The 21,000-nt window shown below is 37.1% G+C and overlaps 2 long non-coding RNA genes across 2 annotated transcripts in view; one reads left to right on the top strand and one right to left on the bottom strand.

Moving 5' to 3' along the window:
- LOC122434808 overlaps positions 1-21,000 on the bottom strand; it is a 299,066-nt gene that overhangs the window by 149,871 nt on the left and 128,195 nt on the right. Inside the window, exon 2 of the long non-coding RNA XR_006267461.1 lies at positions 13,392-13,398. This is a non-coding gene — a long non-coding RNA (uncharacterized LOC122434808). The remainder of the gene's footprint in view (positions 1-13,391; positions 13,399-21,000) is intronic.
- LOC122434807 overlaps positions 9,659-21,000 on the top strand; it is an 11,670-nt gene continuing 328 nt past the window's right edge. Inside the window, exons 1-2 of the long non-coding RNA XR_006267460.1 lie at positions 9,659-9,769; positions 20,626-20,630. This is a non-coding gene — a long non-coding RNA (uncharacterized LOC122434807). The remainder of the gene's footprint in view (positions 9,770-20,625; positions 20,631-21,000) is intronic.

Here is a 21,000-nt window from a genome sequence, read left to right as displayed (position 1 = left end):
AAAGAAAAGCAACTTTCTTTGTCAGGTTTTATTTGTTTGATTTTGCTTTTACCATTTGTCTTGGGTCGTATTTATTTGTTTTCTTTGTTTTTGTCTTTTTTACTTGTCTTGGGTTTTATTTGTCTGTCCCCTCCCCCATTTATTTTTTTCTACAGCGTGCATCTTGCTGAGTCTTGGTTCCCAAGGTGAGGGTCGGGCCGAAGCCTCTGGTGTGGGAGTATTAAGTCAAGAATGCTGGACAACCAGAGAATTTCTGACCCTAGGGAATATTCGTTGGCAAGTGCTCTTCAAGAAGTCACCATCTGAACTCTAAAACCCAACTCCACTCAAATATCTACAAACACCAGTGCTGGAAGCCTCATGCCAAACAACAAGCAAGACAGGAACACAAAATCACCCATCAGTAAACAGGCTGCCATGAGGTGTACTAAGCTCACAGTCACCCCAAAACACCAATGGACACAGTCCTGGCAATCATGACAAGATCAATCTCTTCCCACCATAGTGCATACAACAGACCCTCCCACCATTAAGCCTGCATAAGCCACTGAACCAACCTCACCCAACTGGGGACAGATGCTAGAAGAATGAGGAACAATGACCTGAAGCCTGTAGAAAGGAGATCTCAAACACAGTAAGTTAAATAAAATGAGAAGGCAAAGATATATTTTGCAGTCAAAGGAGCAAGGTAAAAACCCCACAAGACCAAATAAATGAAAAGGAAATAAGCAATGTATCTGAAATACAATTCAGAGTAATGATAGTAAAGATCCAAAGTTTCATAAATAGAATAGAGGCAAAGATCAAGAAAATACAAAAAATGTTTAATAGAAACTAGAAAAACTAAAGAGCAAACAGTGATGAACAACAAAATAATTGAAATTTAAAATACATTAGAAAGAAGCAATAGCAGAATAACTGAGACACAAGAACAGATAAGTGAGCTGGAAGATAGAATGGTGGGAATAATTGCTGCAGAGCAGAAGAAAAAGGAATGAAGAGACATAAGAACAATATCAGAGACCTCTGAGACAATATTAAACACACAATTTTTAGAAATATAGGGGTTACAGAAGAATAATTATAGGGGTCCCAACTCACTGGAAAAGATGCTGATGCTGGAAAGATTTAAGGCAGAAGACCCATATACATGCTGTCTACGAGAGACCACTTCAGACCTAGGGACAATCACAAACCAAAAGTGAGGAGAAGGGAAAAGGTATTCTATCCAAACAGAAATCAAAGGAAAACTGGAGTAACAATACTCACATCAGACAAAATAGAACTGAAAATAAAGACTGCTACAAGAGACAAAGAAGGACACTACATAACAATCAAGGGATCAATCCAAGAAGAGGATATAACAACTAGAAATATTTATATATCCAACATAGAAGCACCCCAATACTTAAGGCAAATGCTAACAGCCATAAAAGTGGAAACCAAGAGTCACACAATGGAAGACTTTACCACACCACATACACCAGTGGATAGATCATTCAGACAGAAAATTAATAAGAAAAGAGAAGCCTTACAGGACAAAATAGACAAGATAGAATTAATTATTTTTCTAGGACAGTCCACCCCAAAGCAGCAAAATACACTTTCTTCTCAAGTGCACATTGAACATTCTCCATAATACATCATATCTTGGTTCACAAATCAAGCCTCAATAAATTTAAAAAACTGAAATTTTATCAGATATAGTTTCTGACCACAAAGCTATGAGACTAAAAATGAATTACTAGGAAAAATAACCTTTAAAAACACAAACATTTAGAAGCTAAACAGTATGCTACTAAATAACCAAGAGATCACTGAAGAAATCAAAGAGGAAATTTAAAAAATACCTAGAAAAAAATGAAAATGATGACCAAAAATTTATGGAATACAGCAAAAGTAGTTCTAAAGGAAAATTTTTAGCAATACAATCCTACCTCAAGATACAAGAAAAATCTTGGAGGGGACAAGATGGTGGAGGAATAGATGGATGTGGAGTACGTCTCTCACCACAGATGCATCAGGAATACATCTTCAGATACAGAAGATCTCACATAGCACCAGCTGAGAGCTGACAGGAGTCCTTGACCACCAGAAAAGAATATGTAGTTCCATGCAAAACTCAGTAGGAAGAAGGATGGAAGAAAAAAAGGAGAAGGAGATTAAGCAGGACCAACCCTGCACCCGGAGTGTGGGAAAGCTGAAGCGGGGGCGAAAGTCCCACATCACAGCAATCAGTTGAGACAGAGGGAAAGCATTTGAGGTTGTCAGAAAGTGAAGTAGCTGATCTCTGACAGTCTTTATGAAGAGAGAATTGCACAGATAATTCATGCCATGGCCTTTCATACATCAGACAGGGATGTAAGTTCACTGGAACACACAGTGACTGGGAACTAGAGCATGTGTCTGCAGTGCTGAGCAATAGAGAAGGACTAGCCAGAGAGACTATTTGAACACCAGCTGCAGTGGCTAGAAAAATTCTTTAAAAGCATCATATTTTATGCATCTGTGGCCACTGGCTTCTCTGGGCACTTGGTGCAGTCAGGGTCCCTGTGGTCCAAACAGCTGTGCCACCTCAGCTGTCGATCCTCACTGGGACAGAGCTGCCAGAGGCTAGGGAAAATAACCTAAATAGCACCATATCTTCTGCACCTGTGGCCACTGGCTTCACTGTGAACTTGGAACAACCAGTTTCCCAGTGATCTAAGCAGCTGCATCACCTCCAGGCTTAATCCTCACTGAGACAGAGCTGCCCAGAATCTAGAAAAAGAGAGATGCATTTTCTGCACCTGTGGCCACTGGTTTCCATGCATACCTGGCACTTCCAGAGAATATGCAATTCAAGCAGCCACATCACCTCCACACTCTGACCTCACTGGGCAGACTCAAGTACTCCAGGACAGCCTTGGGAACAAAATCTTATGGATGACACACAAGCAGAGGTGGGAACAAAACCACAACTGAGCTCTAGGGGTAGTGACTAAGGAAGAGGATCAAAAATCTTTCCACCAGATGTACAAGTTAGAGATTAAATTCACAAAATCAACTAAGTTAGACTCTGTGTCTATGGAAAATATAAAAGAACAATGTGTGTTCTCACAAAAGAAAAAGCCTGGGTTCTGGCATCTGTGGACATTGTAGGAAAGAACACGCAGGAGTAGGGCCAGATAAGAGTTTGAGCTGACCCCACAGCAGGTCCAGAGACAAGAACAGTATTGGAGGGCATCCTAGGGAGGCAGTTAGACTGTGACTCACAATGGAAGGAAAAGACTCTCACAGTGGAGACCTGAGAAAAACATTTATTATTATTTTATATTTTGGTTTCTTCTGTAGTTGATTCTGGATTTATTTTCTCTTCATTCTTTTTTTCTCTGTCCTTATGGTTGTTGTGGTTATTATTATTATCTATTTAAACTTTTGAGAATATTTAAATAGCACTTTTTATTTCCTTTATATATTTCTACCTCTACATTGTGTGTGTGTGAGAGAGTGTGTGCGCAGTTCTATGGGATTCCAAAGAGTAGCAAGGAGACATATGGAACCATTCTTAAATGAACAATACAAAGAAATAGAGGAAAATAATAGAATGTGAAAGATTAGAGATCTCTTCAAGAAAATGTGATACCAAGGGTGTATTTAATGCAAAGATGGGCACAATAAAGGACACTAAAGGTATGAACCTAACAGAAGTAGGAGAGATAAAGAAGAGGTGGCAAGAATACACAGAAGAACTCTACGAAAAAGCTCTCAGTGACCCACATAACCACGATGGTGTGATTACTCACTTAGAGTCAGACATCCTGGAGTGTGAAGTTAAGGGGGCCTTAGTAAGCATTTATAAGGACAAAGCTAGTGGCTGCCATCACAGAGTCTATAAGCAATCAGTGTTGGAGAGGGTGTGGAGAAAAGGGACCCCTCTTACACTATTGGTGGGAATGCAAACTAGTACAGCCACTATGGAGAACAATGTGGAGTTTCCTTTAAAAACTAGAAATAGAATCCCACTGCTGGGCATACACACTAAGGAAACCAGAATTGAAAGAGACACGTGTAACCCAATGTTCATTGCAGCACTGTTTACAATAGCTAGAACATGGAAGCAACCTAGATGTCCATAGGCAGACGAATGGATAAGGAAGCTGTGGTACATATATACAGTGCAATATTACTCAGCTATAGAAAAGAATGCGTTTGAATCAGGTCTAATGAGGTGGATAAAATTGGAGCCTATTTTACAGAGTGAACTAAGCCAGAAAGAGAAACACCAATACAGTATATTAATGCACATATATGGAATTTAGAAAGATGGAAATGATGACCCTATATGTGAGACAGCAAAAGAGACACTGATGTAAAGAACAGACTTTTGTACTCTGTGGGAGAAGGCAAGGGTGGGATGATTTTAGAGAATAGCATTGAAACATGTATATTCAGTTCAGTTCAGTTCAATCGCTCAGTCGTGTCCGACTCTTTGCGACCCCATGAATCGCAGCACACCAAGCCTCCCTGTCCATCACCAACTCCCAGAGTTTACCCAAACTCATGTCCATCGAGTCAGTGATGCCATCCAGCCATCTCATCCTCTGTTGTCCCCTTCTCCTCCTGCCCCCAATCCCTCCCAGCATCAGGGTCTTTGCCAATGAGTCAACTCTTCTCATGAGGTGGCCAAAGTACTGGAGCTTCAACTTTAGCATCAGTCCTTCCAATGAACACCCAGGACTGATCTCCCTTAGGATGGACTGGTTGGATTTCCTTGCAGTCCAAGGGACTCTCAAGAGTCTTCTCCAACACCACTGTTCAAAAGCATCAATTTTTCAGCGCTCAGCTTTCTTCACAGTCCAACTCTCACATCCATACATGACCACTGGAAAAACCATAGCCTTGACCAGATGGACCTTTGTTGGCAAAGTAATGTCTCTGCTTTTTAATATGCTATCTAGGTTGGTCATAACTTTCCTTCCAAGGAGTAAGCATCTTTTAATTTCATGGCTGCAATCACCATCTGCAGTGATTTTGAAGCCCAAAAAAATTAAGTCTGATGCTATTTCCACTGTTTCCCCATCTATTTCCCATGAAGTGATGGGACCAGATTATGTAAAATAGATGATCAGTGCAAATTTGATGCATGAAGCAGGGCACCCAAAGCTGGTGCTCTGGGAAAACCCAGAGGGATGGGGTAGGGAGGGAAGTGGGAGGGTTTTCTGGATGGTGGGACAGATGTACACCAATGGCTGATTCATGTTGATGTATGGCAAAAAAACAAAAAACAAAAAAAACACACCAGAATATTGTAATTAGCCTTCAATTAAAATAAATTAATTTTTTAAAATGCTAAAGGTACTTCTATAGGCAAGTAACACAAGAGAAGGAAAAGAACGATAAAAATAGACCAAAAACAATTCAGAAAATGCCAATAGGCACATATGTACATCAATAATTGCTTTAAATGTAAATGGATTAAATGTGCCCACCAAAAGACACAATGGCTCAATGGATACAGAAAGAAGATCCATATATATGCTGTGTACAAGAGACCCACTCCAGACTTAGAGATATATGCAGACTGAAAGTGAGAGGATGGAAAAATACATTCCATGCAATTGTATATTTTAAAAAAGTCAGAGCAGTAATTCTTTTATCAGACAAATTAAACTTTAAAATAAAGAATATTAGAAAAGATAAGAAAGGACATTACATAAAGATCAATGGATCAATCCAAGAAGAAGATATAACAATGGTAAATATGAACCCAACACAGGAGCACCTCAATACATAAAGGAAACACTGACAGACATAAAATGGGAAGCTGACAGTAACAAAATTATAGTAGAGGACTTTAACACCCCACTTACACAAATGGAGAGATCATTAAAACAAAAAATTAATAGGGAAACATAAGCTTTAAATGACACATTAGACCAGATGGGCATAATAATATCTTCAGGATATTCCATCCAAATACAGAAGAATACAATTTCCTCTCATGTGCACATGGAACATTCTCTAGGATAGATCACATCTTGGGTCACAAATCAAGCTTTGGTAAATTTAAGAAAACTGCAATTGTATTAAGCATCTTTCCTAACCACAATGCTATGTATGAGACTAGATATCAGTTACAGGGAAAAAAAGCTGTAAAAAATATAAACATGTAGAAATTAAACAGTACATTTCTAAGTAACCAACAAGTTACTGAAGAAATAAAAGGGGAAACAAATATACCTAGATACAAATGACAATGAAAATGCAATGACTCAAAACGTATGGGATACATCAAAGTAGTTCTAACATGAAATTTCACAGCAATGCAACCTACCTAACATCAAGAAATAAGAAAAACATCAACTAGATAACAACCTTACAACTAAAGCAACCGGAAAAAGAAAAAGAAAAAAAAATCCAAAGTTAGCAAAAAATAAAATCATGAAGATAATAAATGAAAAAGAAATGAAGAAAACAGTAGTAAAGATCAATAAATCTCAAGCTGATTCTTTGAGAAGATAAACAAAATTGACAAAATGTTAGACTCATCAAGACAAAAAGGGGGAAAACTCAAATCTTCAAAATTAGAAATGATAAAAGAGAGCTTAAAAGAGACAACATAGAAATACAAAGAGACTACTCTTTGTATATATGAATATATATACACTATTCTTTGAAACATAAGAGAATACTGTGAGCAACTATGTGCCAATAAAATGGACACACTGGAAGAAATGGCTGCATGCTTAGAAAAGTTCAACCTTTCAAGGCTGAACCAGGAAGAAATAGAAATTATGAACACGCCAATCACAAGCACTGAAATAAAAACTGTGATCAAAAATCTACAAAAACAAAACAAAACAAAAGACCAGGTCCAAATAGCTTTACAGGTGAATTTTAACAAATATTTAGAGAAGAGCTAATGACTATCTCTCTTAAACTCTTCCAAAAAATTGCAGAGGATGGAATACTTCCAAAAGGCCACCATCACTCTGATATCAAATCCAGATAAAGACATCACCAAAAAAAAAAAAAAAGTACAGGCCAATATTACTGATGAACATCAATGCAAAATTCATCAACAAACACTAGCAAACAGAATCCAACAGCACATTAAAAGTATTATAAACCATGATCAAGTTGGATTTATCCAAGGGATGCAAGAAGTATTCAATGTATGCAAATCAATCAATGTGATGCACCATATTGACAATTTAAAAGATAAACATCATATGATAATCTCACTAGATGCGGAAAAAGCTTTCAACAAAATTCAGTTTTCGTAAAACCCATTTATGGAAAAAAAGAAAAAAGAAAAACTCCAGAAGACAGACATAGAAGGAACCTATCTAGTATAGTAAAGGCCAGATATGATAAATCAACAGTAAACATTATTCTCAATGGTGAAAATCTGAAAGCATTTCTTGTAAAATCAGGAACAAGACAAGGGTGCCCACTCTCACCACTATTGTTCATCATAGTTTTGGAAGTCGTAGCCATGGCAATCAGAGAAAGAAAGAAGTAAAAGGAATCCAGACTGGAAAAGAAGTAAAACTCTCAGTCCTTGCAGATAACATGATACTATATATAGAAAAGCCTAAAGATACTATTAGAAAATTACTAGAGCTAATAAGTGAATTCAGTAAAGTCACTGAATACAGAATCAATACTTAGAAATCTCTTGTATACCCATACACTAACAGTGAAAAATCAGAAAGTGAAATTAAGGAATCAATCACATTCACCAAGGCAACAAAAAGAAAAAAGTTATTTAGCAATAAGCCTACCTAAGGATACAAAGATCTATATACAGAAAACTATTAGACACTGATTAAAGAAATCAAAGACAACATAAACAGGTGGAGAGATATACCACGTTCTTGGATTTGATGAATCAAAACTGTGAAAATGACTACACTTCCAAAAGCAATCTACATATTTCATGCAATCTCTATCAAATTACTAATAGCATTTTTCAGAGAACTAGAACAAAAAAAATTCAAAATTTATTTGGAAACACAAAAAAACCTCGAATGGGCAAGCAATCTTAAGAAAGAAGAATGGGGAAAAAAAGAAAGAAAGAAGAATGGAACTGGAGGAAGAAACTTTCCTGACTTCAGACTACACTACAAAGTTACAGTAAAAAAGACAGTATGATGCTGGCACAAAAACAGAAATATAGACCAACTTCTATCTCAGGATAGAAAGTCCAGAGATAAACCCACATAACTATGGGCACCTTATTTTTAACAAATTAAGCAAGAATACGTGATGGGGAAAAGATAGTCTCTTCCATAAATGGTGCTGGGAAAACTGGACACCTATGTGAACAAGAATAAAATTAGAACACTTCCTAACACCATGCTGTTGTTTCAGTCACTCAGGTGCGTCCAGCTCCTTCTGACCTCATGGACTGCAGCACAACAGGCTTCCCAATTCTTCACCATCTCCCAGAGCTTGCTCAGTCTAATATTCACTGAGTCAGTGATGTCATCCAACAATCTTATTCTCTGTCATCCCCTTCTTCCACCCTCAATCTTTCCCAGCATCAAGGTCTTTTCTAATAAGTTGGCTGTTTGCATCAGGTGGCCAAAGCATTGGAGCTTCAGCATCAATCCTTCTAATGAATATTCAGGATTGATTTCCTTTAGGAGTGACTGGTTTGATCACTATGCAGTCCAAGGGACTCTCAAGAGTCTTCTCCAACAACAAAGCTCAAAAACATCAATTCTTCAGCTTCCAGCATTATTTGTGGTCTAACTCTCACATCCGTACATGACTACCGGAAAAACCATAGACTTGACTAGATGGACCTTTGTCAGCAAAGCAATGTCTCTGATTTTAATAAGCTGTCTAGGTTGGTCATAGCTTTTCTTCCAAGGAGCAAGCATCTTTTATTTTGGAGCCCAAGAAAATAAAGTCTGCCACAGTTTTCATTGTTTCCCCATCTATTTGCTATGAAGTGATGGGACCTGATGCCATAATCTTCACTTTTTGAATGTTGAGTTTTAAGCCAGTTTTTTCACTCTCTTCTTTCACTTTCATCAGCATCCTCTTTAGTACTTCTTCACTTTCTGCCATAAGGGTGGGGTCATCTGCATATCTGAGGTTATTGATATTTCTGCTGGCTATCCTGATTCGAGCTTGTGCTTCTTCCAGCCCAGCGTTTTGCATGATGTACTCTGCATATAAGTTAAATAAGCAGGGTGACAATATACAGCCTTGACATCCTCCTTTCCCAACTTGGAACCAGTCTGTTGTTCCATGTCTGGTCCTAACTGTGGCTTATTTATCTGCATATAAGTTTCAAGGAAAGCAAGTAAGGTGGTCTGGTATTCCCATCTTTTGAAGAACTTTCCAGTTTGTTGTGATCTATGCAGTCAAAGGCTTTAGCGTAGTCAATGAAGCAGAAACTGATGTTCTTTTGGACTTCTCTCACTTTTTCTATGATCCAACGGATGTTGGCAATTTGATCCCTGGTTCCTCTGCCCTTTCTAAATCCAGCTTGAACATCTGGAAGTTCATGGTTCACGTACTGTTGAAGGCTGGCTTGGAGAATTTTGAGCATTATTTTGTTAGCATGTGAAATGAGTGCAATTGTGCAGTAGTTTGAAGATTCTTTTGCATTGCCTGTTTTTGAGATCAGAATGAAAACTGACTTGCTCCAGTCCTGTGGCCACTGCTGAGCTTCCCAAATTTGCTGACATATTGAATGAATCACTTTGACAGCATCAGCTTTTAGGATTTGAAATAGCTCAGCTGGAATTCCATCACCACCACTAGCTTTGTTCATAGTGCTTCTTCTTAAGGCCCACTAAAATAAACTAAGGACTTAAATGTAAGACCAGAAACTATAAAACTCTTAGAGGAAAGCGTAGGCAGAACACATTTTGAAAAAAAAAAATCACAGCAAGATCTTCTATGACCCACCTTCTAGACTAATCAAAATAAAAACAAAGATAAATAAATGGGATCTAATTAAGCTTAAAAGCTTTGCACAGCAAAGGAAACCATAAACAAGATGTAAAGACAACCCTCAGAATTGGAGAAAATAATTAGAAATGAAGTAACTGACAAAGGATTAATCTCCAAAATAGATAACAAAACATGCATCTCAATATCATCAAAACACTCATCTCGTTTTAAAAATTGGCAGAAAACCTAAACAGACATTTCTTCAAATTAGACCTAGAGATGGCTAATAAACACGTGAAAAATGCTCAACATCACTGATTAGAGATGCAAATCAAAAGTACAGTATTGTATCACCTCCCACCAGTCAAAATGGTCATCATCAAAAAAATCAACAAACAGTAAATGATGGGGATGATGTGGAGAAAAGGCCAAAGTCTTGCATTGTTGGTGGGAATGTAAATTGATGCAACTATTATAGAGAATAATTTAGAGATTTCTGAAAAAAACCTGGGAATAAAGCTTCTGTATGACCTAGCAATCCCACTACTTGGCATATACCCTGAGAAAACCATAATTGAAAAAGACACATATACCCAGTGTTCATTGCAGCACTGTCTACAATAGCCAGGACATGGAAGCAACCTAGATGTCCATCAACAGATGAATGAATGAAGAACCTCTACATATATACAATGGAATACTTTTCAGCCATAAAAAGGAATGGATTTGAGTCAGTTGTAGTGAGGTGGATGCACCTAGAGCTTGTTACACAGTTAAGAAAGTCAGAAAGAGAAAAAAAATCATATATTAGTGTATCTAAAAATGATACTGATGAGCCTATTTTCAGGGCATGAATAGAGACTCAGACACAGAGAATAGACTTATGAACACAGTAGGAGAAAGAGAGGATGGGACTAAATGAGAGAGTAGCACTGAAATATAAACATTACCATATGTAAAATACATAGCTAATGGGCAGCTGCTGTATAACACAGGGAGCTCAACCTGGTGCTCTGTGACAATTTAGAGGAGTTGATGGGGTGGGAGGTGGGAAGGAGGTTCAAGAAGGAGAGAATATATGTATGCCTATGGCTGATACATGCTGATGTGTTGGAGAAACAAACACAACATTGTAAAGCAATTATCTTCCAATGAAAATAAATACATTAAAAAAACTCAAATAAACAATCTTGTATCTAAACCCACTAGAGAAGTAAGAACCAAAAAACCTCAAAGTTAGTAAAAAGAAAGAAATCAAGTAAGGCATGAAGAAAACAATTGCAAAAATCAATAAAATTCAAAGCCGGTTCTTTGAGAAGATAAACAAAGCAGATAAACCTTTAGGCAGACTGATTAAGAAAAAAGGAAGAGGACACTAATCAATAAAATTATAAATGAAAAAGGAGAAGTTGACAGTGACATCACAGGAATATAAAGGATCATAAGAGACACTGCAGGAACTTATATGTGAAGAAAATGGACAACCTGGAAGAAATGGACAAATTCTTAGAGTGGTACAACATTCCAAGACTGAACCAGGGAGAAAAGGGGGGAAAAGGCACAGAACAATCAGAAGTAATGAAACTGAAACTGTGATTAAAAATCTTCCAAAAACATCCAGGACGAGATAACTTCACAAGGAAATTTTATCAAACACTTAGAGAAAAGCTAACACCCAACCTTCACAAACTCTTCCAAAATAAACTACAGAGGGAGGAAAATTCCCAAACTCATTCTATGAGGACACCATCACCCTGATACCAAAACCAGACAAAGACATCACAAGAAAAGAATATTACAGACCTATATAACTGATTTATATAGACACAAAAATCTTGAGTAAAATACTAGCACACCAAATCCAACAATACATTAAAAGCATATGAAAGTGAAAGTGTTAGATCCTCAGTCGTGTGTGTCTGACTTTTTGTGACCCCATGGACTCTATTCTGTCAGGCTTCTCTGTGCATAGAATTCTCTAAGCAAGAATACTGGAGTGGGTTGCCATTTCCTCCTCCAGGGGATCTTCCCAACTGAGAGATTAAACTCAGGTCTCCTGCACTGCAGGCAGATTCCTTGCCATCTGAACCACCAGGGAAGCCTGTATCATACACCATAACCAAATGGGACTTTTCCCAAAGATGCAAGGATTCTTTAATATACACAAGTTAATCAATGTGATACATCATATTAACAAATTGAATAAAAAACACACGATCATCTCAACAGATGTAGTAGAAGCTTTTGACAAACTCAACACCCATTTATGGTAAAAATTCTCCAGCAGTCTTCATACAGGAAACCTACCTGAACATAATAAAAGCCATATATGACAAACTCACAGCAAACATTATTCTCATGGTGTAAAACAAAAAGTATTTCCTCTAAGATCAGGAACAAAACAAGAGTGTCCACTCTTGCCACTAGTATTCAACACAATTTTGGAAGTCCTAGTCATGGCAAGCAGAGAAGTAAAATGAGTAAAAAGAATCCAAATTGGGAAAGAAATAACATTTTTAGTGTTTGCAGATGACATAATACCTTATATAGAAAATCCTGGAGATGACACCAGAAAGATACTAGAGCTAATCAATGAATTTAGTAATGTTGCAGGATTCAAAATTAATGCACATAAATCTCTTGCATTCCAATATACTAGCAATGAAAATCAGAAAGAGGAATTAAGAAAACAATTACATTTACCACTGGAACAACAAAAAAGAACTAGGTATAAACCTACTTAGGAATGCTAAAGATCTGTTACTAGAAAACTGTAAGATACTGATGAAAGAGGCCAAAGTTGACACAAATAGGTGGTGAAATATATGTTCTTGGATTGAAAGAATCAATATTGTGAAAATGACTCTACTACCCAGAGCAATCTACAGATTCAATGCAATCCCTATAAAATTACCAAAGGCATTTTTCACAGAAATGTATCAGGAAAATGTATAATTTATATGAGACCCAAAGAACCAGAATACCCAAAGCAATCTTGAGAAAGAATACCAGATGAAGGAATTAGGCTCCCTGACTTCAGATTATACTACAAAGCTACAGTAATCAAGACAGTATGGTATTGGCCCAATAAAGAAAAAAGAAAGAAAGATCAATGGGACAGGATGGAAAGCCCAGAGATAAACCTATGTACATATGTCACCTAATCTGTGACAAAGGAGGCAAGAATATACAATGGAGATAAGAAATTCTCTTATATAAATGGTGCTGGGGAAACTAGAGAGCTATATCTAAAAGAATGAAATTAGAACACTCTCTAATACCATACACAAAAATAATCCCAAAATAGATTAAAAACCTGAATGTAAGGTCGGGGAATTTGAAATTTTTAGAAGAAAATATAGACAGAGTACTCTTTGACAGCAGGATCTTTTTTTATTTATCTCCTAGAGTAATAAAAATAAAAACAAAAATTAACAAAGTGGACCTAATTATCTTAAAAGCTTTTGCACAGCAAGGGAAACCATAAACATAACAAAAAGACTAGCCTCAGAATGAGAGAAAATATTTACAAATGAAGCAACCAACAAAGAATTAATCTCCAAAATATAGAAACAGTTCATAAAGCTCAATATTAAAAAATAATAATAATAATGGGTAGAAGACCTAAAGAGAATTTTTTCCCCAAAGAAGACATATAAATGGCCCACAGGAACATGAAAAGATGCTCAGCATTGCTCAGTATTAGAGAAATGCTAATCAAGACTGCAATGAGGTATTATCTCACATACGGCAGAATGCCATCATCACAAAATCTACAAACAAAAAATGCTGGAGAGGGTGTGGACAAAATGGAATCTACTTGCACTTGTCAATTTGAGGATGCAAATTGATACAGCCACTATGTAGAACACTATGCAAGTTCCATTACAAAAACTAAAAATAGAACCCCCATAAGACTCAGCAATCCTATTACTGGGTTTATACCCAGAGAAAACAATAATACAAGTTATATTCTCCCCCAGTGTTCTTTGTAGCACCATTTGCTGCAAGCACACTTGGCAGCGAGGACATGGAAGCAATCTAAATCTATTCTAAATCTAAATCTAAATCTAATCTAAATCTAAATCTATTAACAGAGGAATGGATAAAGAAGACGTGGTACATACATACAATGGAAAATTAGTCTGCCATGAAAAGAATTAAATTTTTTCATTTGTGGAGACGTGCATGAACCTAGAGACTGTCATATAGAGTGAAGTAATTCAGAAAATGAAAAACAATTATTATATATTAACACATATATATGAAATCTAGAAAAATGACATAGATCATCTTATTTGCAAAACAGAATTAAAGACACATGTAGAGAACAAATATAAGGATATCAAAGTGGGGAAGGGAGAGTAGAATGAATTGGGAGATGAGGATTGACACCTATACAATATTCATACTATTTATAAAACTGATAACTAATGAGAAACTACTGTATAGCTCAGGGAATCCTGCTCTATGCCCTGGGTGACCTAAATGGGAAGGAAACCCAAAAAAGAGGGGATATATGTATGCATATAGCTGATTCAATTTGTTGTACAGTAGAATCCAACACATTATAAAGCAACTATATTTCAATAAAACTAAATAAAAGTAAATACATAACTGGCAAGCAAGATTTTGAATAGAGTTCAATATCACTAACCATTAGTGAAATGCAAATCAAATTCCCACTGAGATATTATCCCATACCCATTAGGATGACTGCTATCAAAAACAAAAAAGAATAAGCAGAAAAATAACAAATTGTTGTTGAGGATGTAGAGAAATTGAGACCCATGGGCACTGTTGGCAGTAATGTAAAGTGGTATAACTGCTATGAAATGCAATGTGGTAATTCCTCAAAAATTAAAATACTGTCACCATTTAACCCATGCCATACTGGCTTCCTTGGTAGCTCAGCTGGTAAAGAGCTTGCCTGCCAATGCAGGAAATGCAAGAGACAGGGGTTCAATATCTGGGTTGGGTATATCACCTGAAGAAGGGAATGACAACCTGCTCCAGTATTCTTGCCTGAAAAATTCCACAGACAGAGGAGCCTGGCAGGCTATAGTCTATGGGGCTTCAAAGAGTTGGATATGACTGAGCATGTATGCACAGGACAGCACAACTCATGCAATGCCATTTCTGGTTATATATATATAAAAGCACTGAAAGTAGAGTCTCAAAGAGATAGTTGTGCATCCATGTTCATAAAAGCATTATTTACAACTGCCAAAAGGTAGAAGAAATTCAAAGTATATTGGCCGATGTATTGATAAACAAAATGTGCTACATGTATACAGTGGAATATTAAATTTAAAGTATAAACTACAAAGGGAGGAAATTCTAACATATGATGCAATGTGAGTGTATATTGCAAACATTATAATCAAAAAAGTCAGATACTATATTTCATTTATATGAGGTACTGAGAAACATCAAACTCTTAAAAGTAGAAATTAGAATTGTGGTTGTCAGGAGCTAAGGGAAGGGGGAAATGGAGTGTTGATATTTAATGAATATAGAAATTAAGTTCTGAAAGGTGAAATTTTTCTGGATATTGGTTGTGCAGTCATGTAAATTTACTTAAACTTCTAAACAGTACATTTAAAATGGTTAAGATGGTAAATTTTATATGTTACATGTATTTTATCTCAAGTTTTAAAAAGAAGAAAAGTCTCAAAACAACAACCTAACTTTTTGCCTGAAGTAACTAGAAAAGGAAGAGTAAACTAAATGCAAATCTAGCAGAAAAAAAGAAAATAATAAATATAAGAAAAAGAATAAATGGAAAAGAAAATAGAGACACAGAAAACAGACAAAAATCACTGAAATACAGTTATTCATTACAAAAGATCCACAAAATTGACAAATCTTTAGCTAATTAAGTGTAAGATCCATAGTTATATCCCAGCTTTTCTAGTTTTAGTTAATTATGCTTTCTCCCTCTATTTCTTAAGTCATTCTAAGCTAACTGCTCTACAACTGTGCTGATCTTTTCAGAGTCATCATTCTTTTTAACCCATTCTATTAGTATTACCCTAACACATACACATACACACACACACAAAAAAAAAAACCTGTGGTGTTGGAGAAGACTCTTGAGAGTCCCTTGGACTGCAAGGAGATCCAACCAGTCCATCCTAAAGATCAGACCTGGGTGTTCATTGGAAGGACTGATGCTGAAGCTGAAACTCCAATACTTTGGCCACCTCATGCAAAGAGTTGACTCATTGGAAAAGACCCTGATGCTGGGAGGGATTGGGGGCAGGAGGAGAAGGGGACGACAGAGGATGAGATGGCTGGATGGCATCACCAACTCGATGGACACAGTTTGAGTAAACTCTGGGAGTTGGTGATGGATAGGGAGGCCTGGCATGCTGCGATTCATGGGGTCGCAAAGAGTCTGACATGACTGAGCGACTGAACTGAACTAAACACCAAAATCAGGTAGAAACAACACAAATAACATACTGACCAATACTGGCTTCCCAGGTGTTGCTAGTTGTAAAGAACCCCTCTGCCAGTGCAGGAGACATAAGAGATGTGGGTTAGATTCCTGGGTCAGGAAGATCCCCTAGATGAAGACGTGGCAACCCACACCAGTATTCTTGCCTGGAGAATTCCCATGGACAGAGGAACCTGATAGGCTACAGTTCATGAGGTTGCAAAGAGTCAGGCATGATTGAGCGACTGAGCATGCTCGCACACACTGACCAACATCCCTTATGAACCCTTGAACAATATGGGCTTGAACTGCACTATGGGTCCATTTATATGCAGATATTTTTCAATAAACATTATAATACTACTTTATTTGCAAGTGGTTGAGTACATGAATGCAGGACCATGGATTCAGAGGGCCAATTATGAGATTTAAGCCTTCGTGGACTTTGGTACCTGCAGATTAATTTTGGAACCTGCTGATTAATTCTGGTGCCTGCGGATTACTTTTGGTATCTGAGGTTAATCCCCTCTGGATATCAAGGGATGACTGTGGATGCAACAGTTCTTAACAAAATGCTAACAAATGAAATCCAACAGAATATTAAAGGATCATAAACCATGACAAGTGAGATTTATCCCAGGATTGTTAAGGTCATTCAAAATATGAAAATCAAAGTAATATTTGACATTAATAAAAGGAAGGGAAAAAACACACAATCGTCTCAATTGACACAAAAAGAGGCATTTGGCAAAGTCCAACATGTCTTCCTAATAAAAACACTCAGAAACCTAGCAGAATCATGTCAATGTATGGCAAAAACCTCTACAACATTGTAAAGTAATTAGCCTCCAACTAATAAAAATAAATGAAAAAAAGAAAGAAAGAAAGAAAGAAAGAAAGAAAGAAACCTAGCAGAACCAAAAAAAAGTAAAACCTCTCCCTTGATAACAGACATTTTAATGAAAAGCACAGAGTTAACATCACATTCAATTCCGAAAAACTAAAAGCTTTTCCCTCTAAAACCAGGAGCTATTAAAGGAATCCTGCTTTTGCCACTGCTATTTGACATTGAAGGCAGAAGAAGAAGATAACAGAAGATGAGATGTTTGGATGGCATCACCGATTGAGTGGCCATGAATGAACTTAGGCAAATTCCAGGAGATGGTGAGGGTTAGGGAAGCCTGGCATTCTGCAGTCCATGAGGTCCCGAAGAGTTGGATACAACTTAGTGACTGAACAACAAAATTTGACATTGTACAGGAACTTCTAGCCACTTTACTTAGGCAAGATAAAGAAATGAGATATTAAATTTTTGAATGAAGAAGTAAAAACTATCTCTATTCACAGATTACATTGTACTATATATCTGAAATCCTAAAGAATATACACACAAAAGTCTATCAATGTTAATACATGGATTCAGCAAAAGTTTCAGGGTATAAGATAAACATGCAAAAATCAGTTGTATTTCGATACACTGACAATGAACAATCTGAAGTGAAAACTAAGGAAATAACTCTACTTACAATAGCATAAAAAAGAATAAAATACTTAAGGATACATTTAATAAATGAGGTGCAAGACTTGAAACTATAATACATTGCTGAAATAATTTAAGGAAAGCCTATGCAAATAAATTGGCAAGCAATATTTTAAGATGGCAATTCTTCCCCAAAGTAATCTGCAGAGTCAATGTTCTCCCTATCAAAATTGTCAACTCAATGGACATGAGTTTGTGCAAACTCAAGGAGATAGTGAGGGACAGTGAAGCCTGGCATGCTGCTATCCATGGAGTTGCAAAGATTTGGAAATGACTGAGCTACTGAACAGTGACATCAAAATCCTAAAAATGTGTTTTTCAGAAATTAAAAAGTTGATCATACACTTACATGAAATTGCAAGAGATCCCAGGTAGTCAAAACATTCTTGAAGGAGAGAAACAAAATGGGAGGACTCGTGTTTCCCATTTTCAAACTTAACTATAAAGAAACAATAAAAAAAAAAATAGTGACCCAAATCACATCCCTTATGATTGCACAGTGGAAGTGACAAATAGATTCAAGGGATTAGATCTGATAGAGTGCCTGAAAAACTATGGATGGAGGTTTGTAACATTGTACAGGAGGCAGTGATTGAAACCATCCCCAAGAAAAAGAAATGCCAAAAGGTAAAATGGTTGTCTGAGGAGGCCTTACAAATACATGAGATAATAAGAGAAGCTTAAGGCAAAGGAGAAAAGGAAAGATATACCCAACTAAATGCAGAGTTCCAAAGAATAGCAAGGAGAGATTTAAAAAAAAGACTTCCTAAGTTAACAATGCAAAGAAATAGAGGAAAATAACAGAATGGGAAACACTAGAGGTCTCTTCAAGAAAAGGGAACAGTTAATGCAAAGATGGGCACAATAAAGGACAGAAATGATATGGGTCTAACAGAAGCAGAAGATATGAAGAAGAAGTGGCAACAATACAAAGAAGAACTATACAAAAAGAGATCTTAATGACCCAGATAACCACGATGGTGTGATCACTCACCTAGAGCCAGACATCTTGGAGTGAGAAGTCAGTGGGCCTTAGGAAGCATCACTAAGAACAAAGCTAGTGGAGGTGATGGAATTCAGGTTAAGCTATATCAAATACTGAAAACTGATGCTGTTAAAGTGCTACACTCAATATGTCAGGAAAATTGGAAAACTCAGCAGTGGCCACAGAACTGGAAAAGGTCAGCTTTCATTTCAATCTCAAAGAAGGGCAATGACAATTCAAACTACTGCACAGTTGCACTCATTTCACATGCTAGCAAAGTAATGCTCAAAATTTTCCAAGCCAGGCTTCAACAGTATGTAAACTGAAAACTTCCAGATGTTCAAGCTGGGTTTAGAAAAGGCAGAGGAGCCGGAAGTCAAATTGCCAACGTCTGTCAGTCATAAAAAATTCAAGAGAAAAAATTGAAGTCAGGAGGAGAAGGGGATGACAGAGGATGAGATGGTTGGATGGCATCACTGACTCAATGGACATGAGTTTCAGCAAGGTAGGGAGATGGTGAAGAACAGGGAAGCCTGGCATGCCGCAGTCTGTGGGGTTGCAAATAGATGAACATGACTGAGTGACTGAACAACATAGGGTGGACATATAGATCAATAGAATAGAGATCCCAGAAATAAACCCAAACATTGATGGTAAATTAATTTTTGACAATGGTGTGGAGATAAATCAATGGAGAAAAAGAGTCTTTTCAACAAATGGTTTTGGGGCAAATGGATATCCAGATTAGAGAATGATGTTGGATCTCGCCTTATGCCATATAAAAATTAAAGTAGATCAACTAAGTAGAAGAGCTAAAATAATAAAACTCTAATACAACTAGAAGAAATGGGTGTCCACATGTAAAAGAATGATGTTGGACGCTGACATTACATCATATACAAAAAAATTCTGAAAACTCTCAAAGTGGATCAAAATTCTAGACAAAGGGCTAATTATATATATTATATATATATATATATAATTATTCTGATATATATATCAGAAAAGGGCTAAAACTATAAAATTTTTATAAGAAAATATAGCAAAATGTTCTCATAACTTTGGATTTGTGATGGTTTCTTAAATATGACATCAAATGAACAATGGGACTATCAGATCACCTTACCTGCCTCTTGAGAAATCTATACGCAGGTCAAGAAGCAACAGTTAGAACTGGACATGAACAACAGACTGGTTTCAAATCGGGAGAGGAGGAACTAAAGGCTGTATATTGTCATGCTGCTTATTTAACTTATATGCAGAGTCAGTCAGTCAGTTCAGTCACTCAGTCGTGTCCAACTCTTTGCAACCCCATGAATCACAGCACGCCAGGCCTCCCTGTACATCACAAACTCCCAGAGTTCACTCAAACTCATGTCCATTGAGTCAGTGATGCCATCCAGCCATCTCATCCTCTGTTGTCCCCTTCTCCTCCTGCCGCCAATCCCTCCCAGCATCAGGGTCTTTGCCAATGAGTCAACTCTTCTCATGAGGTGGCCAAAGTACTGGAGCTTCAACTTTAGCATCAGTCCTTCCAATGAACACCCAGGACTGATCTCTTTAGGATGGACTGGTTGGATCTCCTTGCAGTCCAAGGGACTCTCAAGAGTCTTCTCCAACACCACAGTTCAAAAGCATCAATTCTTCGGCACTCAGCTTTCTTCACAGTCAACTCTCACATCCATACATGACCACTGGAAAAATAGCTTATAGACGACCTTGTTGGACAAATAGTCTCTGCTTTTTTAATATGCTGTCTAGGTTTGGTTGATAACTTTCCTTCCAAGGTTAAGTATCTGTATTCATTCATGGCTGCATGTCACCATCGCAGTGATTTCTGGAATCCCAAAAAAATAAAGTCAGCCACTCTTCCACTGTTCCCCACTAGTTCTGCCATGAAGTAGTAAGTAGACCAGATGCCATGATCTGTTTTCTGATGCTTGAGCTTTAAGCCAACTTTTCAACTCATCCTCTTATTCCACTTTCATCAAGAGGCTTTATTAGTCCTACTTCACTTTTCTGCCATAAGGGTGGTGTCATCTGCAGATCTGAGGTTATTGAATATATCATCCTGAGCAACTTTTGATGCCAGCTTAGTTCTCTCCAGACCCAGCGTTTTCTCATGATGTACTCTGA

The sequence above is a fragment of the Cervus canadensis genome, chromosome X, assembly GCF_019320065.1.
Source record: "Cervus canadensis isolate Bull #8, Minnesota chromosome X, ASM1932006v1, whole genome shotgun sequence".
Taxonomy (NCBI): domain Eukaryota; kingdom Metazoa; phylum Chordata; class Mammalia; order Artiodactyla; family Cervidae; genus Cervus; species Cervus canadensis.
The sequence above is the reverse complement of the archived record's forward strand: the minus strand, read 5'-3'. Positions and strand labels throughout refer to the sequence as shown.